Below are 9,747 nucleotides of genomic sequence, written 5' to 3'. Positions count from 1 at the left end.
ACATTTTTCCCAATTGAAAACTAAGTGCTTCTCCTTACATCGTTCTAGAACTAATTGCATGTGATTCAGACACTCGGAGAAGGTTAGGCCAAAAACAGAAAAGTCATCCATAAAAAATTCTAAAAATCATTCTATCATATCTGAAAACATGCTGATCATGCATCTCTGAAAGGTTGCCGGTGCATTACATAGTCCAAAGGACTTTCGTCTATAGGCAAAAGTACCAAATGGACAGGTGAATGTAGTTTTTTCTTGATCTTCAGCGGCTATGGGGATCTGATTGTAACCGGAGTATCCATCAAGAAAATAGTAAAACTCTTGTCCAGCTAGTCTTTCCAATATTTGATCAATAAATGGCAAAGGAAAGTGATATTTCCTTGTCGCAGCATTCAACTTTCTATAGTCTATACAGACCCTCCATTCCGTTTGGATCCTAGTTGGGATAAGTTCGTTTACATCATTTTGGACCACTGTTATTCCAGATTTCTTGGGTACTACTTGAACTAGGCTTACCCAAGAGCTATCAGAAATAAGATAAATTATTTCACTATCTAGGAGTTTCAGAATCTCCTTTTTAACTACATCCTTCATAGCTGGATTAAGCCTTCTTTGGGCTTCTCTTGTTGGTTTAGCCTCTTCCTCTAAGTATATTCTATGTTGAACTATAGAAGGGCTTATTCTTTGATATCTGCTATGGTCCAACCTATTGCTTCTTGATTTGCTTTTAGAACTGACACTAACTCCTCCTCTTGCTTGGGATCTAGGTCTGATGCAATAATTACAGTTAAAGTTTCTTTGGGTCCTAGATATGCATACTTGAGATGTTCTGGGAGGGGTTTCAGTTCTAAAATGGGTGCTTCCTCTATCAATGGTCTAGGTGATGATTTCACCATCTCAATGATTGGTTCAGTAGGAAGTGTCGATTCCTGATTAATCTGATTTTCTTTAAGTATTTAATTGACATCCTCAGACTCATGGATTAACCAGGGGTTAGACTCTAGGTCGACTTCATCATCACTAATGTCAATGGATTCATAAATACCATCTTGGACTACATTGACATCAGCATGAGAAGAGGATTCCTGTTCTAAGTTAAAAACATTAAGCTCAATGGTCATATTCCCAAAGGATAACTTCATTAGACCATTTCGACAATTGATTTCAGCATTGGCCGTAGCTAAGAATGATCTTCCTAAAATGACAGATATATGTCCTTTAGGATTCGCAACTGGCTCAGTCTCTAAAACAATAAAATCTACAGGGAAAATGAAATTTTCAACCTTTATCAGAACATCCTCGACCATTCCCTTAGGGATCCTGAGAGATCTATCGGCTAACTGTAATGTGATCCCAGTAGGTTGAAATTTTTCTAATCCTAGTTGCTCATACACCGAATATGGAAGGATATTCACGCTAGCTCCTAGATCTAGCAAGGCCTTTTTTATATTGGTTTCTCCAATAACACAAGAAATTGTTGGAGCTTCAGGGTCCTTATATTTAATTGGCACATGGCTAGATAGGTATGAACTGACACTTGCAGCCAAAAATGCTTTCTTTGGTACATTAGTGGTCTTTTTCCTAGTGCAAAGATCTTTTAAAAATTTGGCATAAGTTGGAACCTGATGGATTATATCCAAAAGAGGAATATTAACTTGGACTTGTTTAAATACCTCTAAAATTTTGTCTAAATATTCAGATTTATTGGATTTCAGTCTGTTTGGAAAAGGAGCTCTAGGACTTTTAAGTACTGGACTAGGTGAATTTTCAGTTTCTGGTGCTTGAGGTTGAAAGGTAGTAGTTTTAGAAGGTGACTCGGCAGATGAGTCCTCTATATCATCAAGTGCAACTACCTTATTGTCTATTTGTTTTCTCGATCTTAAGGTATGAATGGCATTTACACCATTAACTTGGTTTTCTTGTTGGGATCGTGGACCATTTTGGTTCCTAGGATTTGGCTCAGGTTGGCTAGGTAACCTACCATGTTCTCGTTCACTAATGGTCGAAGCCAGCTGACTTACTTGCATTTCCAGACAGGCTATAGCTTGGGTGTTATTATTTATGAATTGACCCGTGGTTTGCATAAAGCTGGTATGTGTCTTCATCATGGCTTCTAGGCTTTTCTCTAAAGAGTAATTTTCTTTCATTATCATGGAAGCCTGGCGGGTTGTTCATCACTGAGTTGGACCTTAGATTTTACTGATTGAAATTTGGATTGCCTACATTAGGATTCTGGGACCATGAGAAATTCGGGTGATTCCTCCAACCTGGGTTATATGTGGGTGCATAAGGATTGTTCAATGGTCCTTGATAGGTGGCATTCACCTGTGCACACTCATTCGAGTAGGAACATTCTTCTAAGACATGGTCTGGTGCATTGCACCCTTTACACATGGGTGCAGATATTTGATTTACATTGGCTGGTCTCTGTAATTCTAAGGCTTCCAATCTACGTGTTAAGGTTGCAATCTTGGCCTCTGATGTTAGGGTTGGTTGAATTTGATGCATTCCTCCTCTTGAAGGTGTAGCTTTATCAGGTTCCCTAGTTGTTTCCACTGTAAATTTTTCTCGCTAGGTCTTCTAAGAATTGCCAAGCTTCAGTAGTTTCTTTGTCCATAAATTGGTCTTGGCACATGGACTCTAGCATGGTTCTTGAGTTTGAATCTAACCCCTCATAGATGATCTGGCATAGTCTCCAAGTTTCTATTCCATGGTGTGGGCATTGGGTCAAAAGATTCTTGAAACGATCAAAGTACTTCCAAAATGATTCACCAGCTAGTTGGTAAAATTGATTTATTTCATTCCTAATCCTAGCTGTTTTATGATGGGGAAATACTTTTTCAAAAATTTCTCACAAAGCCTCCCAGGTAGTGACAGAATGGTTTGGCAGACTATAAAGCCACTTCTTAGCATTATCCTTAAGGGCAAAGTTGATTAATCTAAGTTTGACCTCATCCTCTGTTAATTGCAGTTTCATGGTTGCACATACCTCCTCAAATTCTCTAATAAATATATAAGCATCCTCTAATCCTGTGAATTTTGGAAGCATATTTATGATTTGAGGTTTGATTTCAAAATTGTTAGCTGTGGGTTGTGGCAACCTGATACAAGATGGTTGGATGGAGCCAACTGGATAACACAAATTCTTAAGGGTCATGGGTTGGATTGGTTCAGCCATTGGAACAACAGGAATTGACTCAATTCTAACTAGACGACCCGACACTCTTCTCCACACACGAGGTGTACGGTTCTCGATGTTTATATAATTTTTTTTTTATAAAATTTTTATGTATAAGAAAAAGAAAGAAAAGAGAAAAAGTTCTAAAGAAAAGATCCTAAGGAGTCCTAAATCTAAAGAAAAGTAACCAAATTAATTTAAATTTTAATAATTTTTTTTTTATTTTTCAAACAAGTGAAACAATAAATTAAACTCAATCTATCCTAGGGTTAATCTAAATCTAGACAGCTCCTAACTGTTCCAAGATGACCCTTCAAGCCTTCCAAGTGGAGATTGATCAACTAGTTAGCCAGGTAAGTATAAGAGGTGGGAGGTTCACTCATCGTTGTCTTTCTAGCACTAAACGAGTTGGCCAGGCCAGCAACTGAACCAATTTAACAAACCACCCTCAGGGACTTACCTAGACACCAACTAATCAAACAACTCAAACTTGGTAGAACTCTTAGGGTTCCTTGTCCTATTGAGCTCGAATTCCTTAGGGTTGACGTCTAATTGATTTTAAGATTAAAGGTCTAGATAATACAATATGATGGAGATGGTTTTTGGACTAAGAAAGGGTAATGAAATCCCCACCTTATCTTGTTAATGGGTTGATGCTCTTAGATTAATTATGAAAATGTAAATGCAAATAAACAAGATGACCAAGAATGTAAAAGATTTTAATTTAGAATTTTTTTTTTATTTTGATATTTTACTTCACAATTATGAAATGTCTTTTGTTTTGTTTTATATTTTTTTTTTGTGATTAAGTAAATTCAAATGATTAGGTCTAAAAGGAAAAGTAATTAACTAAAATAATAAAAGAGAAATTAGAAGCGTACCTGAGTTTTTCAGCAATCACCAACTAAATTTAGAAACCTAAAGGAAAAAGAAAGAGAGTTATAAAGCACGAAGAACAAATATTTAAAATAATTTAAAATGTCAAATCCTCGACAACGGTGCCAAAAACTTTATGGTTCAAATCTTAAAATTTGTAAATAAAATCGCAAGCGCACAGTGTGCAGAGTAGCATGACCAGTGAGTACGGGTCGATCCCACAGAGATTTGGTTTAAAAATAATTTTTAAATCTATGCTCAAGCGAGCTTTAACGAAAATTGAAAATCGAAAGTTGTTTGCTAAAGACAATAAGACTAAGAATCTAGAGTTTTTGAATCCACTAGATCTAGATTAGGGAATTCTACCTAGAATTTTTCTTATTGATCCTAACGACTACTCCTCTTGTCTTTCCCAAGCATAGATTATGAAGGGACTAAGGCCCAACGATAACCCATCAAGATTCTTTACAGGGGAGTAGTAATTAGGATCCCTTAGGGTTTTCTCCTCCTATGCACTGAATCAAGCATGAACTATGAAGGGACTCTGACCCAACTGTAGTTCATCAAAAATTCTTGCCAAAAGAGGAAGAAAAAGAAACCCTAAGAAAAAGAAAGAACCCTATGTAAAACCCCTACTCATGATCTAGCTTCATCGCAAACCCTAGAAGGGATGCTTAGCTAGACATGATCTAAATCTACTTGCAAAATTTAAATACAGAAAAATAAACTACCCTAATTTCATAAATTAAACTATCCTAATTGCATAAATTTAAACTGCATAATTTAAACTAACCTAATTGCATAAAATTAAATTGCATAAATTAAACTATCCTAATTGCAAGAAAAATAAATTACATAATGTAAAGAGATAAAATTGCATAAAAATAAGATTTTATATAAAAAAAATTATTACAAAAATCTCAAAGCTCGAGGCTTGAGAAGAAAGCTAAAAACCCCACTATCTAGGGTTACAAGCTTGATCGGAAGGAAATAATCATTAAAACAAGGGCCTTTAGGGGCTTTTTATAGGCATTTGGGGGTTATCAGGTTTTCAAAACTTTAGATGTGGGACTAAGAGATTTTAGAGGGCTGTTAGAGGGGTTTAGGGGCTCAAATCTCGCTCAAAAAGCACTTAAATCTATCAAGAAGCCCTAGAAATTGTTTCAGCCGTCCGATCTTCATCTAAAGGACCCAATTCATCTAATAAATCAAGCTGGGAGTGATTCTGGGCCGTCGGATCACGATCTGGGTGAAGCGCTGCCGTTGGATCATGCTGCAGAGATGGGATCAGGTCGGATGCATCGCGGACCGTCCGATCAAGGCACTGGAAGATTTCGTCCGTTGGAACGTGCTGCAGAAGGATCCCGTGTTGTCCTAGTGTTTATTGATTCTTGCAATTGCCTTGATTACGGTTGGATCTTGACCGGCTACGATGGTGGCCGTCCGATGGTGCAAAAATGTGGAGCGTTGGATCTTGATCAGAGAAGATCGGATCATCGAGTGATGTGAAGTTACCAGGTTGCCCTTCGGACCTTCTTCTCTCTCCTCATGAGCCCTAGATCGCGTGCGTGGATCGGGCTCGCAATGCGTTGCGGTGAGCTGGGACTCGCTGATTGGCTGGTTTATGGTGCGCCGATGGGTCCATGGTCCAAGCGCCTGTTGCTGTGGACCAGGCGGCTAACCAGATCACCAAATCAATTGATTTTTGACCAATTTAGACCTGATTTGACTCGGATTTGACCCAATTGAGTCTTCTTTCTTCATTCTTCAATTTTTGGGTCAATTTAACTCCGTTTTGCGTAAAATTTATGCCATTGGAATCCTCTTTCCTTGTTCTTTCTATTGATGATCTCTTCTTCTGCAAAATATAATAATAAATATTAATTTTCTAATAAAGTTAGATAATTTAGATATTAATTGATACTTTTTATGTCAATTTGTGACATAAATCACTCAGCTGTTCGATCGTGATCGACTGCGATCTGTGCCATCGGATCGTGCAAAAAATCATCTGAACCACGCATGGATTGCGTGTTCGGTCCATGTGGCTCCCATGGACCGCCAGCGTCCCGCAGTCCATGATGTACCGTGCAGGAGTGCTGGGCTGGCCCGCGTGCATGCCCGCATTGGGCTCGCTCGCACGCTGGGCCGTGCGCGTGTAGACATCAGGCCCGATCACGCCATCGCCTATTGTTGCCTCGTGCATCGTGTCATCCGCTTCGATTTTTTTTTGCGTGTATTTTCTCCGTTTGGATTTCGTTTGGGCTATTTTTGGATTTGTTGGACTCCATTCGTCATCTTAGATCTCACTGTGGGCTCAATGTGGATCGAATCTAGAGACATATTTTCTAATAATCTCCATCTCGACTCGATATTCGACCTTCATCTATCTCTAAGAGTTTGTGATCCGTCTCACCCTCACATCCTAGGGCATGCCTGCTGTCTTATGGATGGATAAACATGGGAGTCGAGCCAGGCCGCTCAATCCCACCTCTGTTATGGGTTGTGTCCACTGACCAAAGATTTACTCGGGGTATCATCCTGTGGTAATAGAAATCTCATCCTGCAACATCGTCTCTTGTCTTCTCGAGTCTCCTGTCTAGTGCCCGATGCACCATCTGGAGCTCCACCTCACTCTGGGCTTCTTCTGGCTCCTGAAGTTCCATCTCGCACTGGACTTTTTATGAGGTATCAATATCCTCTCATCCTTTTCTTTCCCTTTAGAACAATCCTATTGCCTCGCAACACCTTCAGGATTCTTCTACCAACTACGGTCCTGTAGCCTTTCGAATCCAGCCTGCTCAATGAGATAAAATTTCATCAGAAATCAGGTATGTATCGGACTTTCTCCAATCTTCTCATTGTACCATCATATGTTCTCTAGCTGACCATTTCGATGCCTCTGATCACACCGCTCGATCCATCTGGTAGATAAACAGTGCCCTCACTGCTCTTTAGGGAGTCAAACTGCTCCTTTCTGCAACATACATGATAGGTGCATGTAGAATCTAAAATCTAGTACTGGGAAGAAGTAGATATCTCGTCAGATATCTCTAGGACATTATCCTCTGACTTACTACTGATCGTCACTGCAGTAGTCCTCGTTCAATCCATGAGTTGAGGATAATTTTTGGCTAGATGCTCTAACTCATCACATCAGTAACATCTGATCTTGCTCAAGTCCCTCATTCTAGACTTAGACTGCCCTCACCGTGATCTTCTGTCGTTCTGTCTACTGCCTCCTGCTTCTTCAAAAATCATCAAAGCTGAGCTATCGCCACCTAAGCTTGAAGCTGGGTTCTTCTTTCTGAGAACTTTATTTTGGAGAATCGCTATGGTGATCTCGTCCATCTTGATGGTGTTTTTCTCTACTAGAAGAGCAGTCACCAAAGACTTATATGAAGGGAGAAGCGACACTAGCAAGACCAGCGCTCTGGTCTTCTCTTCAACTTTCTCGCCAATGCTAAGGAGGTCGGTGAGGATCTTCTGAAAGTGGCTGAGATGTTCCTGTATGCTTTGTCCCTCAATCATCTGCAACTGGTAGAACTGCTTTCAGAGGAAGAGGGTGTTGGTGAGAGATTTCGTCATGTACAACTCGAGCTTCGACCACAGCATCGTCGGAGAAGTTTCATCAAGTACATGGATCATCACCTCATCCGCTAGATACAAGTAGATCATACTTACCATCTGCATCTGAAGTCGCCTCTAATCCTGCACCTTCATGGTGGTCGGCTTTTCTTCGCATAAGAGAGCATCGATTAATCCTTGCTGGATGAGCACATTTTTTACTGTCGTCTGCTACAAAAGAGAAATTATTCTTTCCATCAAATCTGTTGATTTCTATCTTGATTGTGTTTGTCTTCTCCATCTTCTATCTCAATCACCACCGCTGCAACCTACGCTCTGGCATCACCTTGCTCTGATATCAATTATTACGCAGGATCCGATATCACACGGTGCAGTAAGAAAGAAGAAACAAAATAAGAAATATAATACAAATATGTGGATCGACCTTAAGTCTACCTCCACAGGGTGTGTAAGCTTCACTATTAGAGAATAAAAAATAATCAATACAAAAGGAACTCATCACTCAATCTTTGTACAAAAGTTTCTCAACAAAAAATCTCAAAACTCTTGTAAAAGCTCTTTGAAATCTCTCTTGAAGTCTTTCGGCACCTTCAGGACGTTACCAGTTCTCCGACGCAACTGACAGCTCGTTAATCAAAGTTATATAGACTCCAGAAATTTCAAAACACTGTTACATTAGGAAATTAAGTCTCAATCAAGTCTGGAACCATCTGTGGCCATCTGATCGTGATCGGCTCACACCAGAGCTATCCGATGGTGCACATCAAGGCCATCGATCACCTGATCAAGCCTAGATTCGTCTTCAGTCATTTAATAGCGATCAACTACGATCTGAGCCGTCAGATCGTGCAAAAAATCACCTGAACCGTGCATGAACCGCGAGTTCGGTCCACATGGCTTCCATGGATTGCTAGCACCCCACGATCCATGGTGGATCGCGTAAGAGCGTGGGGCCTGGGTGCCTGCGCATGTTGGGCCGGCCCATGCGTGCGCCCGCGTTGGGCCCACCCACGTGCTGGGTCGTGCGTGCCTCGCTTGTGCTCGTGTCCATCGGGGCCAGCCGCGCCACCGTCGGCCCCCGTTGGCCCACCGCCGCCTTCTCATGCACCGCACCGCTCGCTTTGATCTTCTTTCGTGCGTATTTTCTCCGTTTGAACTCTGTTTGGATTGTTCTTGGGCTCGTTAGACTCCGTTTGTCATCCTGGATCTTGCTGTGGGCTCAATGTGGATCGAATCTAGAGGAGTATTTCTTAACACATCTTTCGTGTGTTTTATCGATGGAGGATTTTTATTTTAGAGTCTCTTGGAGATCGTCTTCTTACCATACTACTCTTGAGGAAGTATAAGTTTCTAACTCTTTGTATCGTTGGATTTTATTTTGTTCGACATCTACAAGGTAATTCTAGAGTTTGGATTTTGGTTCGACAGTTTTAATTGTTAAAGCTTTCGATTTGCATGTCAATTTTTTTTTAAATTCATATTTCACTGCGTGATCAGAACCCGACATAAGCCAATTAGCTGACAAATAAATCTTCTTATTTTCTCCCTTGTTATTTCCTTTTAAGGTGTGGATTAATTGGAAAGAGGAGAGGAGGCACATGTCTCCCTTTTTTGGAAAGTCCAAAGGGCGCACACCCCTTAGAGTTGGGGGAGAACAATGAGAGGGGCCCGCCCCCTCTTTTGTTTTGGTGTGAAAGGAGAAAGGGAGGGGCTATGTCTCCTCTCTTGTGCACACAAAACCCTAAGGGGCGCTAAAGGTTGGTGCCCCCTCTAACTGCCTCATTGGATGAGGGCGCCCCCTCTACCTGCTTTATGGGATGTGGGGCGCCATCTCTACTTGCCATATGAGAAGTGGCTTTTTTCAATTGGATCTGATTTCCTTTGGCGCCCCTCTCTACCTACCTCATTGGATGAGGGCGCCCCCTTTATCTGCCTTATGGGATGTGGGGCGCCCTTTCTACTTGCCATATGAGATGTAGCTCCTTTCAATTGGGTTTGATTTTCTTGAGAAGAAAATCAAATTAAAAGGCAAGGGACTTTATAAGATAAGGATTAATCTTTTTAACTTGATTGGAGATTGATTTGGAATCAAGAAAAGATCTATTTAA

General features: G+C 40.5%; 1 non-coding gene across 1 annotated transcript; it reads left to right on the top strand.

Annotated features, from left to right (window-relative positions):
• The first annotated feature begins 2,702 nt into the window (after positions 1–2,702).
• On the top strand, positions 2,703–2,809 carry LOC140856769 (small nucleolar RNA R71). The gene has a single exon (XR_012140371.1). It is a non-coding gene; the product is annotated as a small nucleolar RNA R71 (small nucleolar RNA).
• Positions 2,810–9,747: the final 6,938 nt, after the last annotated feature.

This window comes from Elaeis guineensis, chromosome 3, assembly GCF_000442705.2.
Source record: "Elaeis guineensis isolate ETL-2024a chromosome 3, EG11, whole genome shotgun sequence".
NCBI lineage: Eukaryota > Viridiplantae > Streptophyta > Magnoliopsida > Arecales > Arecaceae > Elaeis > Elaeis guineensis.
Note: the sequence above shows the minus strand (reverse complement) of the source record. Positions and strands in the feature narration are given on the sequence as shown.